General features: G+C 42.3%; 1 protein-coding gene across 3 annotated transcripts in view; it reads left to right on the top strand.

Annotated features, from left to right (window-relative positions):
- syt1a (synaptotagmin Ia) overlaps positions 1-27,271 on the top strand; it is a 237,261-nt gene that overhangs the window by 91,594 nt on the left and 118,396 nt on the right. For 2 of the 3 annotated variants that reach the window (XM_065268421.2, XM_065268418.2), the window contains exon 2: positions 882-937. The gene's annotated coding sequence lies outside the window, so the exon portion shown is untranslated. The remainder of the gene's footprint in view (positions 1-881; positions 938-27,271) is intronic. The other variant, XM_065268419.2, reaches the window with a different exon arrangement.

Genomic DNA, 27,271 nt, shown 5'->3' with positions numbered 1-27,271 from the left:
ATTGTTCAACTTGCACGTTTCCACCAGCAACGCTCAATTGAGGCGGAATCGCGTCTACCGTGCCGCGTTAATGCATCATTTGCGCCGCGAGACCTCCAGATGCGCGTCAACGCCTCTTTACATTGACTTAACATCGAAATCACTCACGCTTGACCCTCTACCACGGCTGGTCCGAACACAGCATTACACTTTTAGGGGTTTACCCACAACGGCCACTAGGTGTCAACGGTTTGCTGCATACTCAAATTAATAAATTACTGTCACTGCATTATTATTCCTGAAAAAAAATTGAAATATGGAAACAACATTCTTAGATCTTTCCAACGATATACATAGCTTTTTCTTGATAGATTCAAATTTACATGCAAAATCATGAAGTAAAAGTTGGTTTCCCGCTCACGGGACAGCGGCAGTTAATATGTTGTTTACAAAGATTTGCTACAGAAAGTCTACAGTGGTTTAACACTTGAGATCTAACTTTTCAGTCAATAAAAATCTTATACAAGTCAATAGGTAAGCAATGCTGGTGCAAGTTTTTGATCATCAGTCATCATTTGATCCACTGTCTCATGCAATTGTTGTGTACATACATTTATGCCACCTGATAAAACACAAGTGTTAACACACAACTTCTATGCAGTGTTAAAACAAATTTAACCACAATTTAATTGCCAGTGAATTTTCCCGAGTTCACCTCAAATAGTTGCGTCCTGCTTTTATATTGATTGAAGGTAAATAGCAGCATCCTATGGGTCTCTAGGACCCCTGAAGAGTTTACTAGGCTGCCCGAAGCTTGGGTAAATGTGTGGTGAAGATGGCCATCTCTATAGTCAGTCTGAGCCACTGTTGTGCTAATGTGATCTTTTCTCCTCTCCTTCCAGTGAGCACAAAGGAAGAACCGGAGAAGAAAAGGACGATACAGCTGCGCGGCCCGTAGGTACTGAGCTTTTTGTTCTTAAGAATCTTATCAGCATAATGTTTCGTCGTTTATATTCGGCAGTACACTGGAGATAAACTGTGCAATGGTAGATATGTCATTCAGCAAACAGAAAGAACAGTGTTTTTCCTGGAATTTATGATGAGGCTATTATATACCGCTAACCACGTTTATAATATACAGCACAGAATCACAGCTGATAAATGTTTTTCATAAATCACAAATCGCAGTTCAGTTGCTAACAACACACTGTTTAAAATGTTGTCATCTTACTTCCTAAATAATTTGCATTCATCAAGACAACAAAATGACTCTTATATAATACAGCAGCAGTATAGGTAAGCAGGAGGGTGGCTCTACCATTCAAACGATATGTTGTTAAAGTAGCAAAATGGTTTCATTTTAGGTTTTTAATGATTCAACCCCACCCACAAACAACCAAAGGCCACAGTTAAGTCATCATTTCTATTATACAGTTTTACATAATTCATCACCGCACATTCATTATAAACAATATAATTGGTGTTATTGTCTTATTAAAGGTATAATAAAGGTAATAATGGTGATTGTCTTATTAAAAACAGTGTATGTTGTTGGTATAGATAAAAGTAAACGAGAAGGGGAACAGCAGCTCATTTGCATTTAAAGAAACAGCACGTTAAGGGTATTTGGACCTGAAACTTCACAGGCACAACTTGGGATACCTGAGACTAATACCAGTCTTATCTTAAATAATGGCCATATTAGTTGACGTTAATGTAGCCAACCACTTTTTAAATGTTATAACTGTATTTTAACTACTTTAAATGATTAGTATATAGACACAAAATGGAGAGCCTTTTTTGCAATCAAATGAAGCTGTGGACTTCTCTGCAGGTTTTGGATTTCCAGTTGGACTTAAGTTAAGTTAACTTCACAGTTTAGTATCTGACTTCAGTTTTCAGTCAGACGTGTCAGGGATGTCTAGAAAAACAAGTAATTAATGCTTGCACTGCTACTTTGCTGAGCTGCGTGTTTGTCTCTCTTGACAAATGGAGCTCCTGGATCCTGTCTTAGCTGTCATTTATGATTGATGCACTCGGTTTGCCTTCGTTCGGGTTTCTTGAATTCGGTACCTCCCTTACTCCATCCGGTTGTTCAGCCTCATCCTATTAGGCACAGTATTAATCACCGGCAGTGAGGCTAATTGCTTTATAATCCCACCCCTGAGCTGTACAGTGTGTTGTGAGAAGCCACCTCCAAATCCCACCCCTTTCCTTGCCGTCTCCGTATCTCTGCCTCTGTTTGTTTTTTGACAGAAGTGCATTACACACAATTCCCCTTCTGCCCTAATCCGCTTTGATTTCCTCCAGAGATAATTGTACCGGTCTCTGACCATTAAAACAGCAGAGCTCCGCCCTCGCTGATGAAAAATGCAAAGAGCCTGGCTGGATTTGTTATAAAGGCCATCCAGGGGTAAATGGGCAAGCAGAGGTCAACCATAACCATTAAACCTTACCAAAGTCTTCTTAAGGAAGTCGTGTAACTCCGCCGCCATGTTTGCAATGCATAAAGTCTTGTTACAGCAAGACTTGTCATATACATTTTATTTTGTCATATAAACAGTGTTGGGGAAGTTACTTATAAAAGTAATGCATTACAATATTAAGTCACTTCCTTAACAAAGTAACTAATTGCGTTACTTATTCTGCGTTCCAGGCAACCTGTAACCCGTAACTCACGACTTCAAAACCACGACTCACGACTTTGAACTGGGAGTACATCGATCTAGTACGAGTTCACGGGTGGGAAGTCACGGGTTTGACTGCCGTTCCAGAGCACTTTCACCGGTAGAAGGTTGTAAAAACACGAGTTACAGGCTGCCTGGAACGCATAGGGTCGTGAGTCGTGGTTTTGAAGTCGTAACTCACGGGTTTAAAAACCTGCCTGGAACGCACCATTAGTTCCCTTTCAGTCGGTCACTACGACGTCACGTCGTGACCGACGAATTGGGAACTCGCTTAGAGAGACCAATCTGCTTCGTTTACTACTAAAACGCCAATGAACTTGGCATTGAGATATTTGCATAATGCTGGCGCCGCCCCGCCAGGTGCCTTTATAAGCAGCAGGTGCAAATAGGGAAATTAGCTTTTTCGCTTCGAAAGCCGGCTTTATCTGCTACTGAGAAGCTACTCTCTGCTCTTCTGGGAACGGTTGCTGAAGTTGATTGACAAGCAGTACTAACACAGCGGACGCTCGCAGTATTCCACGGCTCTGCATCTTTTTTGTTTTGAGTTTAGTGTGTGCGCTGCCTTCCCTGTGCACATCATCAGCTGAGCACCTAAAGAGTGATTTCCCTAAAAGAGTGATACGTGAGAGCTCTGTGTCTTTTTAAAGGCAACCACTTTCTGCATCAGCGTCCTTTTCAGGATAGCTTTTCGCCCGTGCGATCTTGGGTGCGAGAAGTATAAGGGTTCCAGTGACGGTCACGAGCGCTGTCTTCGTGCTCAGGCATCGAGCACTCCGGGGCTGCGTTCGTGGAGAGTTTCTGTTCTCTCTGTGAGAGCATAACCCTCTTGGATTGCGGAGACGACTGTCGTTTCTACGGGAACGCTGTCTGCGCCTTTGCAGTGCTGACGCCGCCATGGTGCGGCTGTCAAGCGCTCGCAGGGCGCCCTTCGCGTCACTACGCTGAGTAGGACGGAGGATGCGTCCTCCACCTACCGGCCTTCTCATCCTCAGCCGGTTGAGGCTCGGGTGGAGACTGCAGAGTCGTGTTCTACGATGTCTGCCGAATCCATTGGACCTCCTTCTGGTCCCGTCACTTCTGCAGCATCAGAGGGGTGTCCATTTTTCCTCCGAGGCAGAGTCGTTCCGGAGATGGCGGCCGTGCCCGCTCGAGCGGCGGAGACGGTAGAGTTGGAAAGGTTAACCCCTCTCCGCCCGAACCGTCCCGCCCACAGGATTGGTACTTCGGAGCTGCTCGGGCCTCTCGGTCCTCTCCTCCTGTGCCTTTCTTTCCCGACGGCACGAAGAGCTGACGTGATTTGCGGCCGTCCGGCCGTTCAGCTTCACCCCTCACCTCCCTCACCAACGGAGCCGCTAAGGGCGGGGACCCCTTCAGTGGAGCGGGATGCGTTCCTGGAGGGACCACCCAACCCTTCCCTCCCGTGTTTGTAGACAGTCGTCCGGTTACGGACGCTGCCCATCAGGCATGCCGGAGAGGTGGCTTCGGCCCTGCACGCCATAACGTTGCTGCAGGCTCACCAAGGATTTACGAGGGAGCCCGCGACCTTCAGTCGTGCGATGTCCACCACAGTGGTTCAAGATCGCCACCTTTGGCTGTGTCCGGCTGACATGACGGACGCAGACGAGAACAACTTGAATGCTCCTGTCTCACAGACCGGCCTCTTCGGCGAGCCAGGGGAGTCGGACAGCTCCCCTGCGCAGACTGAGGCGATCTCCTAGGTCATGCCCCGGCGGAAGAGAGCTGCCCTTGGTCCACCACGTCGGCTCCTCAGTCTGCCTCTCGCCGTCGGCGTCCTGCGGCGACCACCTCCGTTCCCCTCCTCGGACCCCATCTCGGCAGCGCAGGGGAACCGGTCGTCAGCAGCTCGCCCCGCCCGCTTAGCCGCTTCCCGTGAAATTCGGGAGTTTAAGTGGCCAGTGAAGGGCGACCCGGATTGGCAGAGGATCACTCTTCAGGAGATGGAGCTCCTTCCCCCGATAGAGGGTCGGGTGGAAAATCCTTGGTTTGCATATGTTCCACCGGCTGTTCGGCCGGTACCCACTTAACCACACATAAGAGTGCATTCCTCTTCCCTCTCCAGGTCTCGGGAGGATTGAGAGAGCCGTGAGCGGGTTCACACCAGCTCCCCTACCTCTCCTCTATCGCCAGCGGGTGACCTGAGGAGTCCGAGCTCTCCGCTGAGGAGACCGGACCACCAGCACCCTCATCGGAGTCTGCGCTCTCCGTAGAGGAGACCAGACGACCGTTACCCTCAGCGGGCTCAGGTCAGTGTCACACACACATACTGTAGATGTTTATGCTGTCACAGCAGACGCACCGGCAGTCCCACCTGTCTCGCTTCGCTGCCCCACCGCGGGTACTTCGGTAGTGTCGTTATTTCTCCTCGTACGGTGCCTGGGTGCTTGGCTTCAGTTCCCAGCCCGTTTCGTTGGGTTTTACGCACGATCCGCCTCGGTTACGAATCCGGCACTCCCCAAAATTCGGGCTTTCGTTTCACTGTGGTGAAAGTGTCCGATGCACATGTACTGCGTGCAAAAGTCGATATCCTGTTGGCGAAGGATGTTCGAGCCGGTCCCTCTTACCGAGATGATGATGATGATAGGGTTTTTCCAGCCTTTATCTCATAGTACCCAAAATACGCGGTGGGTTACGATCGATTTGATTTACGCACCGGCTCTACAAAGGTGTTCTTTTTGGATGATAACGCCGAGGCTCGTATTTCAATATTCAGATCGGTTTGCAGCCTTAGACCTGTAAGACGTGTACTTTATGTGTCCATCTCCCCTCGCTTTAGACCGTTTTTTCGCTCTGCGTCGTGGGGTGGGCATATTAATACTAAGTACACTATTCGAGCTGTCTCTCTCTCTCTCCGTGTCTCCATGCTAGTCACGGCATTAAAATATCAGAGAGAGAGCGTTGTTCGCATTCTGCTTTATCTACGTCGACTTATAATAGCCCGTTCTTGGCAGACGTGCGCGAGCACAGAGAGTTAATGCTTCGGCATCTCGCTCGTTTAAGTCTTCAGGTCGACTGGGAAAGAGCAACTTTGCCCCGTGCAGAGGATCCTTTTTCTCAGTATGGAAATAAGACTCGATCGACTAATTGGCGTGTTTAACAAGAGCGCGCATCCAGTCAGTTCTGACTTGCCTCGGTTTAATTCGAGGGAAGTACGCGGTCCCTCTGAAACAATTTCAGAAGCTCCTGGACATATGACAGCATGCTGCGGCTGTGACGCCGCCCGAGCTGCTTCATATGAGACCGCTTCAGCATTGGCTTACGATCGAGTCTCGAGGAGAGCGTGGCACTCCGACATACACCGTGTAAACATTGCACCTGCGTGTCATTTAAATTTTTCCCTGTGGTAGACCCGGCATTTCCGATGGAAGATATGCCCATGAGGGGTCTCCTGGCATTCTGTATATTGCAATGCCCTCAGCACGGGATGATCAGCCACGTATGACGGGCTTGCAGTCTCAGGGGTGTGCATAGCGCCCCAACTGCCGCGAGCGGTGCGCTGTATATCTGGGACTTGTACGCTCCGCTATGGAGATGCGAGGGAAGGATGTATTAGCCGACACCAATAACATTGCGACTGTTGCGTTATTTACCGTTAAGGCGGTTTTGCGCTCTCGTCACCTGTCGCATCTCGCTCGTCATCTCCTCCTTTGGAGTCAGAAGCATCTGAGGTCCCTTCGTGCCATTTACATCCCGGGTTCGCTCAATACAGCGGCAGACGCGCTTCCCGAGCTGCGCCCCCGGCGAATGGCGACTCCACCTCCAGACGGTCCAGCTAATTTGGAAGAAGTTCGGTTGTGCGTAGATAGATCTGTTTGCGTCGCCGGACGATACCCACTGTCGCCTATTTTATTCACTAACCGAGGGCAGCCTCAGCGTGGATGCGTTGGCACACAGCTGGCCGCGGGGGCTGCGTAAATACGCATTCCTTCCAGTGAGCTTTATTGCGCAGTCACTGTGCAAAGTCAGGCAGGACGAGGAGAGCCTTTTATTAGTCGCCCCGTACTGGACTACCAGGAATTGGTTTTCAGAGTTAATGCTCCTCGCGACAGCCCCTCCCTGACGATTTCCCCTGAGGAAAGACTTTCTTTCTCAAGGAAGGGGCACATTATGGCACCCGCGCCCCGACCTGTGGGATTTCCATGTATGGTCGTTGAGCGCGCGCAAGGTTTAGGTGATTTATCGCAAGCGGTATCTAACACCATCGACGCGGTTCGAGCACCGTCCACAAGACGGGCTTACGCGCTTAAAGAAACCTTTTTCGTCACCCGGTGCTCTTCGCAACGCGAGGACCCCAGAGAATGCCCATTAACATTGTGCTTTTATATCTTTAACATAGGTTAGATGGTAGGCTGTCCCTCCGCCATTAAAGTTGATATCGCCGCTATTTCTGCTCATCACTCTCTTATCAACGGCAGATCAGTTGGCCAGCATGATTTAATTATTACATTTTAAGAGGCGCTCGCAGGCTAAACCCCTCGCGCCCTCCCTCTTTCCTCCTGAGACCTGTCCATGGTGCTGAAGCCTTCAGGTCTCCCTTTTGAGCCTTTGCAGTCTACGAGTCTGATGTTTTTATCAATGAAAACTCTGACCCTGATAGCATTGGCCTCCATGAAGAGAGTAGGGGATTTACATGCATTCTCTGTTGACGATTTGTGCTTTTAGTTTGGTCCTGCTGTCTCACTGAGACCCAGACCAGGCTACGTGCCCAAAGTTCCCACCACTCCCTTCAGAGATAAGGTGGTGAGCTTGCAAGCGCTGCCCCCGGAGGACGCAGACCCAACCATGGCTTTGTTGTGCCCCGTACGCGCACTGCGACTCTACGTGGATCGCACGCAAAGCCTCAGGACCTCAGACCAGCTCTTTGTTTGTTATGGTGGCCAGCAGAAAGGGAAAGCTGTCACTAAGCAGAGGATGTCTCATTGGATAGCTGATACTATCGCCCTGGCTTATAATCTTCAGGGTATTCCTTGCCCCTTTAATTTGAGAGCGCACTCCACACGGAGTGTTGCCTCATCTTGGGCTTTAGCTCGTGGTTCCTCGCTAACAGACATCTGTAGAGCTGCTGGTTGGGCGACACCTAATACGTTCACTAGATTTTACAGTGTTCGTATCGAGCCTGTATCCTCTCGTGTTCTTTCCTCACCAGGGGGAGCACGGAGAGCAGTCTCGCAGGTCGGCTTGCAGCCTCCAACTGATGCTTCATAACTGTGTCGGTATGGAAGCCCTTCAGAACAAAAATGCGTAATGGTTTGAATTGTTCTTCCTCCGCTGCCTTGGCAGCCTTTGTTGCGGAGCATTGGCTGTCAGCCTTTCACTAGCTGTATCCTCGCGAACCTACGTGTCTGGCTCGGGCTCCACATTGTGTCCCAACGGGTTCCTTTGTGAGTATTATTCCGTGGGGTTAATCCTACCAGCCCACGTTTCCCTTAGCAGAGCACTGCTTTGCTTACACAGCCACGGCTGTCATTTTTACCTCAACTACGGTTGACTTTCGCCCACCAATAGCCCTTAATGGGGCGGTGGCTTCCGCAGCGTCCCTATACCGCTCAGATAGGGCGCTTCCCAGTCGCTGGCACTACTGTGGGGTTAAAGGAACATCTAGTGCCCGGCCTTCTGCCTTAAAACCTAATTCTCCTTCTCCTTAAGTGGAACCGGAGGGCTTTACGCAGACACTGGAAGAGGTCAGCCCTCAGTGGCGTTTTGGTAGGGATTCCCAATTCGTCGGTCACGACGTGACGTCGTAGTGACCGACTGAAAGGGAACGTCTCGGTTACGGATGTAACCCTCGTTCCCTGAAGGAGGGAAAGGAGACGTCACGTCCCGTCGCCACAGGGCTGCTCCTTGCTGTTTATCGACCGGTCACTTTCTCCCGGCTTTCTCAGCGAAAAGAAGCTAATTTCCCTATTTGCACCTGCTGCTTATAAAGGCACCTGGCGGGGCGGCGCCAGCATTATGCAAATATCTCAATGCCAAGTTCATTGGCGTTTTAGTAGTAAACGAAGCAGATTGGTCTCTCTAAGCGAGTTCCCAATTCGTCGGTCACGACGTGACGTCTCCGTTCCCTCCTTCAGGGAACGAGGGTTACATCCGTAACCGAGACGTTACTTTTCATGGAAAATAATGCTTACATTACTTTTTAGTTACTTTTTCTTGGCTGAAACGTTCTGCATTCAGAAATTGCATATTTCATCACAAAAATATCTCTGCCATCTCAGTTTCTGACTCAAACGGTTCCCACACAAGCGTATACACATAGAGGGTATAATTCTATGTGACTATGTTCAGTTTAATTCAGTACATATTTTTTTAATCTAATTAATTAAACTGAAAGTAACTTGCATAACTCAAATATTAATGTGTACATTTAAAAATTAATGCGTTACTTTACTCGTTAATTCAGAAAAGTAATATTATTACGTTATGCATGTTACTTGCAATGCATTTCCCCCAATACTGCATATAAGGCTATGTCCACACAAAGCCGGTGCATTCCCTATCCGATCATTTTTTTCCTTGCTCTAAAAAAATTATCCGTAAACACGAAACCACTGAAACCGACTGAAAGCGGTGTAGTATATATGCCGGACCAGTATGGGGCGCTGTTATTCTGCCACAGATTTACACTATACACGGAGAAGAAGACTTTGAGCATGCGCATAACCAACGTATGGTGTTGTCCATTATCGCTTGTTGGTCACCAAAATTGCATAGAAGCAATAGATTTTGCTGTAATAAAGCTAGTAGGCTTTAGTAGCTTCTGTAGCACGAACACAATCACGTAGTCCGCCGTTATTGTTGTTGCTGTTACGTGTGACGCTTCCGACACGTGATGTGATGAAGTTTTCACTTCACAAAATATACGGATTGGCTGTACAGACAAAACTGCAAGGGTGTTGGTTTCAGATTTATCCACTTTAGGACCCGGTTTCAAAAAATAGCGGATTCAGTCTCCCAAAACGCCGGATCCGTGTGGATGAAACGCCAATACGATAACAAATTTATACGTATACAGTGATATGCGTCTCCGTATGGACAGCCCCTAAAATACCCTAACTCGACCTTTAAGTTAGGTAAGCTAAAGAAGAAAGATATTCAAAATACGCCTGGTAGATTTTAAATGCAATTTTTACAGAGGCTAAAGGGTGTTTTCGATTATCCTAGATTTGGCTTTGAAAAGTTGTATCATCATAAAAAAATGACACTGTTTAGAGCATAGATGAATTATGGGAAATAAACTCAAGCTTGAACATTGGGATCAACCAGGCGACCTCGCCGCTTGATATTTTTATTTATCGCTTCCCTGGGGATAGATGACATCTTTTCTCTTTTTGAGAGTGAACAAGCATACATTTTGCGATGGCATCTTGTGCTCATTTTCGATGGGTTAGATTGACAAGCCACTTAACCAGCCTTCGCTAATCAGAACTCCCATGTGGAGAGCAAAGCCCCAGGAAACTCATTTAAAAACGTCGGACATATTGTTATGCAAAGCACATCAACATTAATAGAGAACAATCAAGAAATTGTAGGAAAATCAATCAATCTGTGAAAATAATCAACTTGCCGCCACGATTAAATGCAGCCGTAGCGTGTTTTTTTATCTCTATACACATATGGCACCCAATTATGGATCAAAACCATTTTGAAATGTGTGAAATCCAATAATGGAGGTAAAGAGCATTTTGGGTGGGTAATATTTGGATATTTGGAGCTTTTACTTTGCTGTTAGCAAGCAACGGGCTTGGCCTTCTGTGCAATAACAAGGCGAGGATCATCTCTCACTTGAATGCATTAGGGGCATTTTGTACATGCTTTTAGGACTCTCTTTTCTGTCTTTCCTCGCTCTCTCTCTCTTTTTTTCACACTTTAAACAGGATATTACCATTACTACTCCGTCTCCCTCATTTTCTAGACCGATAAGGCTGTTTTTAAGGCCTGTTCCTAACAGCACAGGCTATGCACAATGTTCCTCCTTTAATCCATCACATTATACTATTTCATTTCTTCTCTAATTCGCTAATCAGCGAAGCGCCCGCGCTGATACGACCACAGTTACACCAGAAGCAATTTCACATCTCCGGTTCGTCCGTTCCGATTTCTGCTCGCCGAATTCTCGGATTGTTCTTTTAATAACCTTGTCATGGATGTATCACAGCTTTTGTCACATGACTCACATTAGTGCGTCAGACCATTCAGGGGGAAATTAAGAGGCAGAGTTTCGCATACGACCATCTTATCAATAGTTGACAGATGTATAGACATGTCAGTAAAATGCCAAGGGTGTATTTACTGTAGATGCATTTCATGGTGAGCAGTTAATCCTGCTTATGTGACCGCTAATAAGGAATTAGACATAAAATGTTGCAGCTATAGTACAAGAGGGATTATTCCTAGTGAAACCGCAATGTTTGGAGACTGTTTGAAATACTTTACACATTGGAATTTGGAAAATCCAGTTAAGGCTGAAGTATGGTCCACTTTATATGCGTACGCGGAGGTCCGCGTACATTGCGCATTATGCAATTTTCGTCATCAGGAGGTCGCGTATGTATATACAGGAGAATGTAGTATGTAGCACAGAAGATGCATTGCATTGCTAATCTACCTTATACTTTGTAAGGCTGTGCATTCGACCGTGCACGTACGTTTGCGAACACGTAAAAACATACTATACTCTGGCTTTATATTATTTTACAAATTAAGGTTTACGCCCAAGGAATTTAAAGGGGCTTGGGTAGGCCTTTCACACGTGGCAGATCGCCCAGTAGTTGTACACACCATCTGGGGTTGCAAGCATGCCACGCTGTACAACCAAGATGACATTATTTACTAAACAAAGGTTCAAATTTGCTCAGGCTGTTTATAGACGTGGGAGGAAAGACCTATTTAGGAAGCACATTACACATTTTTAGACATATCGCAGTACTACACGTCAACATTAACACCCACTAACCCGCATAATAGGCTAAACATAACATTGGAATGTTACAGTGGGTGCAAACAAAGACTATAGATCTATAAACAGTACTATCCCAAATACACCATGATCACTAGTAAGACATATCCGGGATACATATGACCATCTTCTTTCAGATGAACACAATCAAAAATGTTCCTGGTTTTCCATGCCTTATAATGGTAGTAAACAGATAACAACTTCTGACTTTAAAGCACAAAAAAGTGCATCCATCCTTCACAGACGTAACCACATGGCTCCAGGGGGTTAATAAAGGACTTCTGATGGTAATTGATGTAAAACAATATTTAAAACTTTACAAATGAAAAGAACAAGCTTTATTATTTGAGTTTTATGTCTAGCCTGAGATATTCACGCATATTCAAATCTTTACCTGCTATAGCCAGTGTGGCAAAAAAGTTAATTTTGCACTCTGTCTGCACAGTACAGAGACTGGGAGGTCTGCTTCATATTTTAATTATGTTCATCACACTTTCTTTTTTCACTCGATCTCGTGTTATCATACAATAGAGCAGTGATGCTGTTCTTGTCACAGACACATTTTACATCTCTTTATAATTAGAACAGAAACCTAACATGGCTGTTCAGACAGATGCTAACAGTATCACTTTCCATGGCAGTTTCTCCATGGTAACAGAGCCATGTGATGATTATTCCTCTGTCTGTCAGTGAAGTGGAGCCAGTGAGGGGCATACAAGAGCGTTCAAAGGTCTCACGTTTGCTCTATCATGCGCTGACTTCAGGTCAGCTGATCTACCTTTACATGCTCTTTCTCGTGCCCTTTTGCTAGGTTAACATGAGAGGTCAGGCAGAGGCTAGACTTTTTTTAATGCAAGCTACAAACCACTCAGCTTGTTTGCTTTACTGTCATCTTCACATTCTGATCGGAGAGACAGACTGATGGGAATGCTTTGCGTTAGTATCTCAAAGGTACATATTGGTAACAAATGTATACATATCTTAAGGTACATGACCTTTTTTAAGGGTTACTGCCACCTAAAAAAATGATATCAAATCAGCAAATATTTTTATGTTACTTTAACTTAACAAATTAAGTTAAACAATTTCAACTTGTTAATTTTAAGTTATGTCAATAAATCAAAACTTAAAATAGTAGATTGAATTGACTACTTTTTTACAGTGTAGGTCTGGGGTTTTAAAACTGTTGTCCGTGGGCTAAAGGGGGCCACCAAGGGAGTTTGTAGTAAGAAAGTAAATGGTCAAAATATGTACCTCCGCTGTCACTGGGACTCTTTAAAAAAGTCCTTATATGTAACATTAGGTACAGATATGTATACATTTAGTACCAGTATGTACATCTGAGATGCTATATGTTTCTTTTAAGTACTAATATGCTCTATTTGGTATCAATAAGTATCCCTAAGGTACTAATATGAATATGATTATAATTTTTTTTTTAACAACAGTTGCATGTGAGGATATTATTAAGGATTGTTTGTAACCAAACTGATCAGAAGCCCCATTGACTTCCATACTATCCTGCTCTCTTGGCAAGTCGTGTTATAGTCGTGAAAAATTTGATGAATTTAGCTTTTTTTCATGCCTTGAACACGAATGTCTTTATTGTGTCACTCGAAATGTCATTCGTGGCACAAATTTCTATAAATAGTTTTTCGTGTCCATGGCCCAACTTTCTTTTTGTGTCATTTTATGTATTGTTTTCTCATTTAATTTTTTCCTATTTTTAAATCATTGTCGCTTGGGGTTAGATTTGGGGTTTGGGTTAGGATGTATTTTTATGTATTGGTTTCTACATGTTTTTCTTCAGCTTTTAAAACTATTCTCGCCTGGAGTTGGGGTTAGAGTTGGGGATTGGGTTAGGATGTCTAAAATGTAACAGAAAGTGATTCTAACCCCAAACTAAAAAAAAAAATTGGGGAAAAAACATATATAAAATGCCACGAAAAAAGAAAGTTGTGCCACGGACACGATTGATAGATTGTGAAAACTATTTATAGAAATAGTTTATAGAAAAAAGACATTCGCGCTCAAGGCATGAAAAAAGCTGAATTTCATGTCATGGACACAAATAAATTAATAAAATTTTGTGACTATAGCATAACTTCAGATCAGTCTGTCTTTTTCCAACTATGGAAGTCAATGGGGCATCTGGTCCATTTGGTTACAAGCATTGCTCAAAATATCTTCCTTAGTGTTCATCAGAACAAATAAATGTATAGTGGTTCGCAACAAGAGTGAGTAAATGATGGCAACTATCCCTTTAATACCATGTTTAGTCTTTTCCCAGAGTATGCATGGGTTTTACACTAAATATATAAATATATAGCATCTTTATATTTCGAAATGGTTCCCTTACAAAGGATCATTACTGTATATATATGGCTTCATGGCCTTACAAAGTTTTAAAACCCCTGCATCATATCACCCTCAGATAGGTTTCCTCATGATACTCCGTGTCGTTTAAAAGAAGCAGCTGAAAGCAGTGGTCACACGTTTCAACCAGACCTCTGCAAGGAGAAAAACAAACACTGCAGATTACCCATGGGAAGGCAGGAGTCCACCACAATCTGCCTAGACATCAGAGACAATGCACTTCAATGCATGCCCACAAATAAGAATTCTCAAGCCAAATAAACGTGAGTGGCACCTTGACTATCAGCATATGAAAGCGAAAACAAGACGGGATGGAATTTATCCTGAGTCACACATGCAATAAATGCCACTTAAATGAAATGAAGACTAATAGAGTGGCCTATTCCCATCCCCGTGGCAATTACACAATGCCCAGTGTTGCTGATTATTCAGACGGGGCTTATAAATCATAAAGCACACATACTTTGATTCCGATTAGGTTTGGTGAGCTTGAGTTTGTAGTCGGAAAGATTATAAAGGACATTTTCGTATCTTTCATTATTAAAGTTGCGAATCTAAAAAGAACATGAGGATTGAGACCTCACACACTCGACTCACGTGACTCTAGTTTTTCTAGACTGCTGCGCTGAGTTGGTCACGATGAATGCCAACAGCCTGTATGGGCTTTGATGTCAAATGCTTGCATTGATCTTCAGACCTGCCCATCATCCCAGCTCCACTGTAGACTCATGTTTTTCACAGACACAACTGAATCAATTCAAATCAAATAATAAAGACAGGACATTGCATACTAACACTAGGTTTGTTTGCTTTAAGGAACATATTTTACCGCAGTCTACATCATTGATTTCCTCAGCTGAGAGTCATCGCATGCATTTTGATGTGTAGAAACATGTCTTGCATGCAACTCATCTGCTGATATATCTGTCAAATATGTTAGGACTTGCTTGAATACAGTTTGTTTTACCTTATATTTCTGTGTATATGTCCTCTCTCATATAGATTCAAATGGCCTTACCACTATCCTTTACCTTTGTCAAATCATCAAAGCTGCTCCAGGGGGGCGAAATAGAAATAGCCAACCCATGCAGCAAGCTGACCTATGTCGACCTAATCGTTTTAGACACAGTGGCAAAGCTCAAATATTTCTGGATGTTGCATTAGAGGGATCAAAGCAAGTGCATTTTAATCTGTTGTTGAACCGCATGAAATATCTAGGGCAGGATTTTTCTCAAATTGAGCAAAGATCTGCAGTGAGTCATGCACATCCTTGCGGGTTCCTGGCACTGTCAGAGTAGCATCACGTTAATACGTAGTAACATTTGGTTAGTGTAAAATATTCAAAATGGCATAACAGATGAAAAATAACCGGATTTGTACAGACGAAAGGGTTTTGAGAATTTTAGGTAGGAATTCTGCCATCTAAATCTTTTTATTTAATGCTACGCATGTGGCAGCTCTGGGATTAGGTCTGTGCTTTAATATTTATTCATAGACTGCCTTTTCTTACTATATTTGAGGATCAAACCAATTAAACCAGAACATCTATGAAGACCTTCATAAGGAATCAAGCTTACTATACTGTAGATATATTTACTAGCAAAATTAGTTTCACATGTTTCACAAAAAAAACGTTCTATAGCAATATGATAGCAACGCATACAAACACTGGCAAACCATACTGTCACAACAACCATTCACTGTATGGAGGAAACAATTTCTTTAAAAAATCTGCAGCTTTTACTTCTACTGAAATACAGCATTAAAGAAGAAATAACAAAGTGGTCTGCCATTTACACCAGCACATAAACAAACCATTTCAAACATCACTGGTTTTAAATTGTATTATAATTAAAAATTGAAACTTACAAAGGGGTTAGGATGTGTGATCATTTACTCCAAACTTTTACAAATGTATTTGTTCTGCTGAAGACAAATTAAGTTATTTTGAAAAATGTTATTAACCAAACTGATTTGGGGCACCATTGACTTCCATGGTATTATTACTTTTACCTACAAATGGAAGTCAATGGTGCCCAAGATGTTTGGTTACAGACATTCTTCAAAATATCTTCAATTGTGTTCAGCAGAACAAAGAAATGTATTCAAGTTTAGTACAACTTGAGGATGAGTAAATGATGACAAAATGTCATTTTTGGGTGAACTATCCATTAAGGGGCCATTAACACCAAACACGTTTAAAACACTTGTAAACGCACTGCGGCGCGGCTTTTTATATTGCTAGGCAACCACCGAGTCAGCCGTCTTGTAAATCAAATATTGAAGCGTGAGCGCACTTTTACTGTCATAATAGCAGTAACTTTATAAAGAGGGCGCTTGATCTTACCTTGATCGAGGGTGAGAGGTGCACAAACATGCTGGAGAGAGTGAGTAAGTGCAGTCTAGTTGTTCCAAATTTCTGTAAACTTCCGTCACCACAACGTAAGGCACACCTCTCCCCTTATTCAATTGGACAATTGAAAGATCCAGATGACGTCTGGTGCTTTTCCACTCTCAACGTTCCTTAAAAAACGGGTGTTGCGGCTGGCAGCATAAAAAGCAAGGTGTTCAGCCAGCATAAACAGCGCACATAACGCTCACTGCCCATAGAAAATCATACAAAAAAAGCTCCTGCAATAACCATAAACGTGTTTGGTATAATCAGCCTTGGTCACTTTGTTCATTCATGTGCATGTAACTTGTGATTACCCTACAATAGTTCTGACTTATTAACTACTTTATTATAAGGCCCTATATGTAAAGAAGTTAAGATATACATCTTTGCTTAGAATGACCTGGCAGCCATCTTGGTTTGTTTATGTAAATAATGGCACTTGCATAATATTGAAAGAGTTTGATGTTTTTAGTGTAAGTGGCGACTTGTTAGATTCAAGTTGCTGTGCGTTGACGGCTTCACTAATTGCAGGCAAATTGTGTGTTCAGCAAATTGAACGGGGCAGAGAAATATTTAACCAATGCATGGGGTGAACTCAATCACATGCTAATGCCTCTTAAACCCACTCTTTGCAATCAGAGCTGGCCAATTGTAGAAAAATATTCATAAACTCTTCAATTTGTGGAAATGCTGCATTAACGTGGTCTTTAGCATGGTCCTTTAGTGTTATGCAATACAAGATTTTGTATTGTTTTATATTTTTCAGTTTTTTGCAACTATACTGACTATTTCAAGTCATGTTTTTATCAAATTCTTTATTGGCTGATGCCACATGTCCAGTTGGTTAATGTTAAATATGTTTTATTGTGTTAAGCTAAATGTTTACAATTATGCATTTAGTAGATGCTTTTATCCAAAGTGATGTACACTTAATTCATAGCATAAATTTGATGTGTGTTTCCTGGGAATTAAACCAACGGACTTATAAGAAATCTTACAGTTTTATTTAAAGACATGTAGCTTTTTAAAGTGATCTCTGCTATCTGTGGTACAATAACAGCATGATCCTCATTCAATAGGATGTGGGATTCTTTTCAGGTTGGACTATAGCCGCCTGAGCCAAAAAGCCCAGATGCTTATTAAATGCTGCTTTGGCTCACGGTCGGTTTTAAATTGAACATGTGAGCGTAATTCTGAAAGTCTGTTTGTTGTGTTCAAACACAGACAGTCCGTCTGCCATCGTACATATGAGATCAAGCCTTTACAGCCGCCCACCCACATTTACAAGTTAAGGGTATCCCTTTGGTTAAGTGTCAAGAATTACAAATATTTCTGTTTAAGTCTAAAAAGAAGGGTAATGATTCATTCACCTTACAAGCAACAGAAAGCGACAAGATCCCATTAATTTATTGGAGAGCTGGCAACCGTTGGCGACCAAATGGCGCACATCGAGCAGTGGGACAAAATTTAAAAACCTTTATGCAAATGATAAGCGACTTTTGGGAGCAACTAACAATGGGAGTGAAGCTTCACGTTATCCATCTTTCATCAGTTACTGCAGTGGTGGGTTATTCATTTGTTATAAATGTTACTGTGACAAGAAGAATAAGGAACGATCTCTCATTAAAGGAGAAGGGTGTGTTTATGTTTAATAAAGGATTTAAGTGAAACATTTTATAAATAACTTAAAGTAACTTCTGGAAGTGCCATACAGTCTATGAGCGCAAAGGACTAAAAACTGTCAAAAGAATTTCTCCAGGCGTCACAGACAGTTATATAAGTACTCATTGCACAAGCCTAGCACGACTTTTGTGAGCAAATCCCCTTAGAAAATCCACAGTCTGCAGGATAGTACATGAAATGACGGGGGGAGGTTGCTAAAACGTCATAGGAGAAACCTCAGAAGTAAGCAGTAAATCAGGATAAGGCCGGCTAGTAATAAAAAAACAGAGTAACAGGGTAAATGAGTATCTTGAATTTGCCATCCAAGAACATTGCTTCTATTTAAGGGTACCAAACATTGAAGATATGCTTGATAAGTAGATTTGTGTATTCGAATGGTTTCCTAAACGTGTAAGGGGCTAATTGACCACCTTCATACATCGGTGTGCTCAATTCAGAGGATTATAACTGCATAATCTACGCCCCCATCATATCTAACGCTAAACGTCATCGTATTTCTAGAGCCGACTTAAAAGAGGTTGCTAAGGAACAAAAAAGCTACTCCAGAATGTGTAGTTATTTCTGATTTCCACGTCACAGCTTTTCACACCTCCAAAAACAATGGCAGAGAATGTGGAGAAGAGACAAAAAGGAGATGTTGCCATGGAGCTTTAAATGGAACGGAGTATATTAACATGACCAGTATGAGATGGAGACCACATAAACAATAACTCAGTTTTAAAAAAAATCACATTATCTGCTAGATTATATTCTTCCTACAATTCCACCTTTCTCTAGTTTTTTTTTTCTCTTTTTCACTTTCCCTCTCCCAAAGGGAGTAGCATATTGGAAATGTCAACCCGTTTCTGCACTGGCTCTTTGCCTTGGGGCATATTACAATGTCCAGGTCACACCATTACCCTAGAGATGCTGAATAAAGCATTTTAGCATCATCCTGTACTTAAAGTGAGCCAGCTGGAACATATATACAGAGAAAGAGAGAGAATGTTCCAGAGATTGACATTGAATCAGAAAAGGCCAAAAGTGGATATTGGGTAGATACAAAATCTAAAATGTCTAGTCTCAGGATAGTTTTCACTTAATAATGCAGTTAGTTCTGGTACTATCTAAAGTCAGTTTAACGATATTTATATGCAATAGAATGTTAGGAATGCGTTTATGACAGTGGCAGGCACCTTTTTTTGAATGGTTTTCTATGGGCAGTGAGCATTATGCGCGTTTTGGCTGCTTCCCGCTAGTACCCAAGAGTGCAGCCTGGACAATGGGGCCGCCCAGCTCACTGGTTATTGGTTTATGATTAAGATGAACAAATATGGATGGGGCGACACCAAGGGGCAACCTTCCGATCTCTCTGATGAAGCCAATACGGAAGTTACTTAAACTGCAATTCATCGACTGGACGCTTGAGGCTGACTCCAAAAGGGAATCAATTCCCATCGAACTCCTTGTTAAAGCAACACCAAAGAGTTTTTTTTACCTTAAAATAACGTTTCCAAAAAAGTTTCAGTGGTTCATCCACTCAAAACAGGGTGAATGGCACTTTCACATTCGCTTTGCAGCCCTCTATCGGCCAAAACCTCACTAAAGAAGTTTCCAACCGTCGGGTAGTGGTCCTGTAGTTCGAGTGAAAACTACAAAAACTTGCTTTACGGCAGACCTACAATCCAATCAGAGCCAGCTATGCTGCCGTATTTACGACAGTGCTAATAAACAATTACGCTTCTAACCTGTAGGGGGAGCAAAGAGCAATAACTCTTTAGTGTTGCTTTAAAATGCCCAACTTTACAGTTGAAAAAAATATGTTTACAGCCTGGTACAAAAAGGGATTTTGGTCTGTATCTAATTTTGCCCTTCATGACAACTGTGAGGGGGGTGAATTTTTTTTAAAATTAAATTAAGCCTTAAAGTTCTGCATAATTAAGGGCGTGGCCACTTGAGTGATGGGTGAACAGCCACTGCTGTCACTAGAATTGAGCTAAGCGGGCGTGGTTTCAGCCACCAGCCACCTCAACTTCACCCACCTCTTTACCCATTTTTGGTTATCAGCGATTGATTCGTGATGACGCACGGCCAAGATGGCGACAGCAGGCAACGCCTACTTTAAGCTTAAAAACAATCTTCACAAACCAATTTGTGAGGTCACGGACACTACGTCCATAATTTTTTACAGTCTATGGGCAACACGTGTTGCTCCGACTCAAAGTGTCACCCCACACCATCGTCCAGGCTGCACCCTGGGGTAACTCACTTCCCACGCCACATGGTTTTACAGGAGCACTCTGAGCGGAAAAGTGCCCAGCGTCATATGTGTTTTTTTTTTTTAAGTTTCTGCTAATATGACAGTTAATAGCAAAAGAGCCCTCAACCTTTAATATTTTACTGACCGGACAGCTGCGTTGGTGGATGCCTAGCAATATAAAAAGCCGTGCTGCACTGCTTTTTAACAAAGTTAAACAAAAGTTAACAAAAAAGGCAGTGTGGCGTGCCTTGCGTTTCCAGGCATTTTAAACAGCTTGGTGTGATTGGCCCCTTAGAACGCACATGTTAACCCCATAGACTGTAAATAAAGATGGACGACGCGACGTCGCCTTCCACCATTGTAATGAATTGAAGCCAAAAATGTCCGACCACGGTCGCCGCCATGTTACGTAAAAACGTCAGTTTGGAGCCAAGGCATGCGCAGAAGGAATCGTCCGTGGAGCCAGAGGCGGAGCCTCGGTATCAAACTTCCGCCCCAAACGCCCGCCCGACCAATTCAACCACGCCAATCATAACATCACGCCCCGTTTCTATTGCATCAAATTACATGCTAAAATGAAACTTACCACAATAGTGAAGACTTGAAAATATACAAGCGTGATAAAAACTACTTGAAAGGACCAAAACCATCTTTCGGAAACTTTTATTGGAAGTGTAAATATTTTTTTTATTTAGAGCAGAGTCCCATTCGTTTGAATGGAGAGGGCGGGGTTTATGACTTGTACTGCAGCCAGCCACCAGGGGGCGATCAAAGAGCCAGAGGCTTCACTTTTCAAAGTTTATGAGGCACACCCGGTTAACCCACTGAAATTAAAGGAAAAGTTCACCCAAAATTTAAATCTTGTCATAATTTACTCTCCCTTATGTTGTTTTTAAACCGTGTGTGCCTCATACATCTTGAAAAGTGAAGCCGCTGGCTCTTTGTGGCTGGCTGCAGTACAAGTCATAAACCCCGCCCTCTCCGTGCAAATGAACAGTATTTGGACAAAATAAAAATGTACACTTCCAATAAAATTTTCAAAAAGGTGGTTTTGGTCATTAAAGGTGGTTGTTATCACGCTGATATGTTCAATTGTTAATTCTGTGATAAGTTTCATTTTAGCTAGTAATTTGATGCTATGGAAACGGGGCGTGTCATTATGCTTGGCATGGTTGAATTGGGCGTGCATACGTTTGAACAGAAGTTTGATACCGCGGCTCGGCCTTTGCCTCCACAGACAATTCCTTCTTCGCATGCCCTGGCTCCAAACTTACTTTTTACATTTTTACATAAAATGGCAGCGCTCATGGTCAAGCATTTTTTATTTCAATTCATTCCAATGGAAGGAAGCGGAATCGCGGTCGCAGTCTATGTTGAAAACATGTATGAGTTTTTTTTTTATATATTTTGTTAAACAAAAAGAAGATATTTTGATAAATGATGGTAAGCACAGAGTTGACGGTATCCGGTTGACGCTTTCCTACTATGGACGTCAATGGGTACCATCAACTGTGCACTTACTGTACCATCATTGATCAAAATTTCTTCTTTTTTGTTCAACAGAATAAAGAAACTCATACAACATGAGGGTGAGTGTGCTCTAAGACCTGCTGAGCCAAATATCCCTCACCAGAGGACAGGGTATCAGCAGGAAGTAAACAAGCCAAGGTAAATCTTTTCACAAGCACACTGAAGAACCCTCTCTGGATGTATGGTTGTATTCAGAGGCAGACAAGTGACTTGGCCATGTCCACTTGTAACCGGGTTTACTCTGCTGTGCCCCGTGCACAGCGTTTTATGTTCACCGTACTTACCTCACAGTGGGTCGCAAGCCCATGTCTTTTTCCGCAAAGCTCACCATGCAATAAACACAAACTGTCTCTCTCCAGTCCCCAGTTGGTAAGGCTTCATGCGGACACACCTGTAAAGGCCCGCATTTTGAGATGAAAAGAAGACAGATACCTGCAGGGCATCCATTCGCTATAATGATCAGCACATGAAAGTCTCAGTAACTCACCTAGGCCCCTGAGTGAAGCTTTTAGTGGATATAGGTTTTTGCTTTTATCCTTCCCTTGGATAAACAGAGAGGAAAACAACATGAACAATTCGGGGGCAGCAATCTGGTTTTATGAAAAAATCTATAATGTTGAGAGTCTTTTTGTGATGCTGTTGCATGTTGCGTGGGTTTAGTACTGCCCGTAATGAAAGGGTACAAGAACACAGTGTCTATGTATTGGAGCGCATAACGTTCAGTAAGAGTTCACTTGACCTTCTTACAGTAAGTTAGGGCAAATGGATACCATTTCATTTATGACAAGCAATTTATTTGACTACTAACAACAAACAATGCACTAGAGACGTTATTTTGTGGAACACAATGACCTACAGTAGAAAAAAAGATGCATTGCACAGAGGTTGCTTTAGACACAGTAGACTTATTTCTTTTCAAGTATTGGGAACATTATGTGAAAATATAATTTGATTTTTTTAATATAGATCAAGTAATGTTATGTCAAAGATCCTAATGTAAAATCAAACATCAAACTTGATGTTCCTAATCTCATATTTAGATTAAACTTTAGCCTGGATTTCTCAAATAGGGTCACATATCTCTGACACATTAAACTCTGGTGCTCGTTGATCATGGGTTTAAGGATCATTATCATTTTAAGTTTCAATGTTAATAAAAATTACAAAAAAAATAAATGCACCCAGCATGCTTAACTCATTTCCTGCCACCTTTTAGTTTTTTTGAAAAGTTGCCCCCCCCCCCCGGCATTTTTTGTGATTTTCACAAAAGTGTCACAAAATGCCTTCCAGGATTTTTTTTTCTAAAAATATATAAACATACAAATATATCAAATGAAAGAACAGACCCTCTGCTTTCAAACAAACAATAAACAAACAAACAAAATGGGGGGGAACGTTTCATCCTATCTATATATTTTTATTTTTGCTTATAAACTCTTAAATATGGGTATTTTTCTTAAAAAATTACAAATTTTTAGCAAAAAGCTAAAATAATTTTCTTTTTGTGAAGGAATTTTGTTAGAGATCAGATTCAGCACGATTATCAAAACATAGAGTTTAAAATTTAGTAAATAATTTTTTTGCTTTTTTGTTTTTTTTATAAATTGGGTAAGAAGGATTATCTAGTGGATAATCGCAGTATTACAGATAACCATATAAATTCATCAGTAACGTGTTTTTTTCATGCACATTTTTTCTCTTAATTGACAAGATAATTCGTCAATGGCGGGGAAAGAGTTAATATAAATGTCCTAATACTTTTTTTTGGGGGGGGGGGGTGCTTTGGTTTTAAACATATCACAAGATATTTGCAAGTGTAGTCTGTTTGTATAATCTTGCTGGTCACTAATGAACAGGTGCTAATGGGTTTGCTCGTATCTTGTTTATCTGCTACTGCCACTTTTATATGCACTTGACCAGAGGGAGAGCAGATGCATGTATAGCAAAGATGCAAAATCAATATACATGTTCCCTCCCTTCTGTAGGCCTTTCACGTCCCCTGATCTTCTCCAATAAGGTAGAGAGGTGGAAAATGGCACTGCTAGCTCCCAGCTAAATGATGCCACTCATGCTATGCTCGTGCAGTATGGGTCCATCCCTGCCGTCGCCATGGAGACCTCCTTACTGCCCTAATTGGAAAGGCTTGCCCACACACATACACAAATGTCTCAGTGGAAACACTTGACTATTTTTGCACACAAGTTTGCACACATTATGCTTTCTCACAGATATGTAGGCATCTGTTTGACACCTGTGCTGGACCGTGAAGGCCCCTTATGATCAGCAGACCACTTCAAAGTTACCTGCGAGAGGCTATTTTAACCCTGCTTTAGTATATAATGCACATGCACACACCATGGTCAAGGTATTGCGAAGGACTTATTCTGTGGAATTTAGGATTAATAATAAATTATTAAATTATTTTTTACATCATTTGCAGCAGACATTTAGGCCGGTGACACACATCATGGGCGTAGATTTAGGGTGGGACGCTAGGGACATGTCCCTAGCAAAATTCAGGGAAGACTGAATTGTCCCTAGCAATAATTTCGACCAAACAATTAATCTGTATTTATATATAACCACTGATGTCCATCTTATTCTTGTGTTTTCTATTTTTTACTTATTATATTTTTTTCAGGAATCATTTAAATGAGATTAGAAATCTTTTGCAATCCCGTTCTGTAAAAATGACGCTCTATGTGGTACACAAACGGTTAACAGCTTTCGTTCTCTGCAATGCCCGCCTCCGTAACTCACATCGCTAATATGATTGGCTTTGCATTTCTTTAGTCCCGTCTCTCTACTCACATTGCTAATATGATTGGATTACCATTTCTTGAGTCCCGCCGCTCTAACTCACATCACTTTACGTGTGATAGGATGGTTTCACTTTGTACAACGCGCCAATATTCACTCAACAAGACACGCGTGATTATTCGGGCTACAGGTAAGTGAGGAAGAAAGTATTATTATACCCACTGTAACTGTTTCATGCACAAAAAAAGTTGTGTCACATAATGATTCAAGGACAGTGTTTTCACCAATACACGACAATCCCATGTTAACCTGAGGAGTTGCAAACTTTTGTCAACCTTTTATAAATGGGGTAGCAATGTTATTTAGGTGGTCCCTAATCCATGAAAGAAAATAACCCCAACATGGTAAAAACATGAATTCATGTCATGATTGCTGAATACTTTACATTACTGCACTGTGGTCATTACTTGCACAGATGTAGACATAATGTAAGGTTGCATTTTAAACTTAAAACTTTTTTCACACTGATTAACTGTCTGTTAATGAAAAGAAGATTTAATGTGAACTACAGAAACGTTAATAAACTGTGTTCAGGAAACAGCATGATATACATTCCTACTTCAACACTGGGATTTTTTGGCAAAATTAAATGAAGAATTAAATATTACTTGCATATTCTTCATTGTTATAAAGTAAATATGGATTCATACAGTATATGTTACAATGTGATTTTCTTTTTTTTTTGACAAAGACTTAAACAGTTACTGTTTATTAGGCTCTAAGACATAACGAATTGTTTATTATAGTACATTAAATTTGGGATGGCACCGGCGAGTCAGATATCACTGAGTAAAGTGCATACTGAGTTGTCTGTTGTTTATGTCAGTAAACGGTAAACAGTTTTTGCAATGCGACCATTTTATTTATGTCCCCACCAATGCCAGAATCAAACCTACGCCCTTGGGTGTAAGCGTTCCAGCTGCGTGGCGTGTCCGTTTTTAATTTGGCTGCCATGTTAACAGGTTAGAGCTTGTAGCCTGCCTACGTGAGACGCGCTTCTCAGGTGCGCCGAAAACGCGTGCATGCTAGAAAAACAACCAACACATATTTTTTACGCGACATGCAAGCGTGTTGGAAGCGTTTCCAGGCAAAAATAGAATAGGAAAATATGTTTATATGTCATTTTGTACACAAATACATATTCATTAATGACATTTTGATGTTTGAAAGCAAATCAATTCAGATATAAATGTAATTTAAAAATAAATAAATAAATAATAGTCGATTTTCAAATAATGCACCTGTTAAACATAGTCTATTTTGCCGTCAATACCGTTGACGGTGTCCTTTATCAGTAGGCTTTATTATTTATGATTGGTCTGTCGGCGGCCTCCCTCTATGTCACCTACAGCAGCAGCAGCGCACCAGGTACGGTTCTGGTGTGTAAAGACACAGAAAACGCGACGCAGCCGCCACGCAACTGACACGCAACAGAAACGCCACACATTCAGTGTGTAACTGGGCTTAGAAAAGGAAATATTTGAAAACTACAAGCGTACGATCTGAAGTAGCCTGGTAATTGAACCATATCTGACGTGCCACAGTGATCTCAGTCAGCTAATTTTGTACTGAGAGCTGATGATGTCATCAAATTTCGTAAACAGTTAATATGACGTACGGTTTCTCATTTGTGTAAAAGAGGAGAGCTTGTGTATTGGCTGTGAAATTGGGCATGCAGCCGAGCTCTTTTCTGCTCAAACCCATGGATAATGATGCTTGAGATGAAACGAAGTAGAAAAATGGTGAACGTGTCCAGCTCCTGCTCCACTGCATTTACATATCTTTTATAAAAGTACACAACTACAGAAGGCCTGGTAATCTTCGTCTCTCTTTTGAATTCAGTTTTCCCTCTTTCTCTCATAATGTAATTCAGTTCTGGCCACCATACTGTCATAATTCATCAGCATCCAAGCTTTATTTCCCTACCGTAGATATTCATATTATTTTTTAACTATACTTATCATTTACTGGTCAAGTCCTGTATATTAGGTTAGTACATCTACACAGCAGAATAAAACTCACTTTATATCACTTTCACAGCTACAGTAAAGCTAAGTAGCCTCAGCGGGGACAGAGAAAGAGTTGTACTGTAGGTAGGCAGTGAGAATCTGCCATCCTTGGACATTACACAGCTCACAGTCAGACATCCAAGATCTACTGAACCATAAAGCTTGTCTCCCCCAACAACATCACTACCTCGTGTGGTCCTCACAGCACCCGCCGACCCCTTTTGCCAGGCAACCAATCCACTGAAGATTATTTGACATCATCCTGTTTAATCTTTGTACTGTCTGACGGTGACCCTGTGCATATAAGGTTGAATGTGGTGGTCAAAGCACTTAGTCAGTGAATGCAGGCACTAAATTTAACTCAAATGGTTTTGTTCCTGCCGAGCATTGGTTGTTTTGGCAATAGCCAGGTGATTTAGGCAGAGGGTTGGAACAGTCGCCTCCCTGTTCCACCTTCTGCCAGGTGGTTTGGAAATGCTTACCGTTACCCAGTTGTGTTCCAGCACCCCCTCCCTTCCATCCAGACTGGTGTTTTCACAAAGAGAATCTGCATGCAGACTTACACCATTGGAGGAACAA

This window comes from Paramisgurnus dabryanus, chromosome 1 (assembly GCF_030506205.2).
Source record: "Paramisgurnus dabryanus chromosome 1, PD_genome_1.1, whole genome shotgun sequence".
Lineage (NCBI taxonomy): Eukaryota > Metazoa > Chordata > Actinopteri > Cypriniformes > Cobitidae > Paramisgurnus > Paramisgurnus dabryanus.
This window is presented reverse-complemented; position numbering and strand designations above follow the sequence as displayed.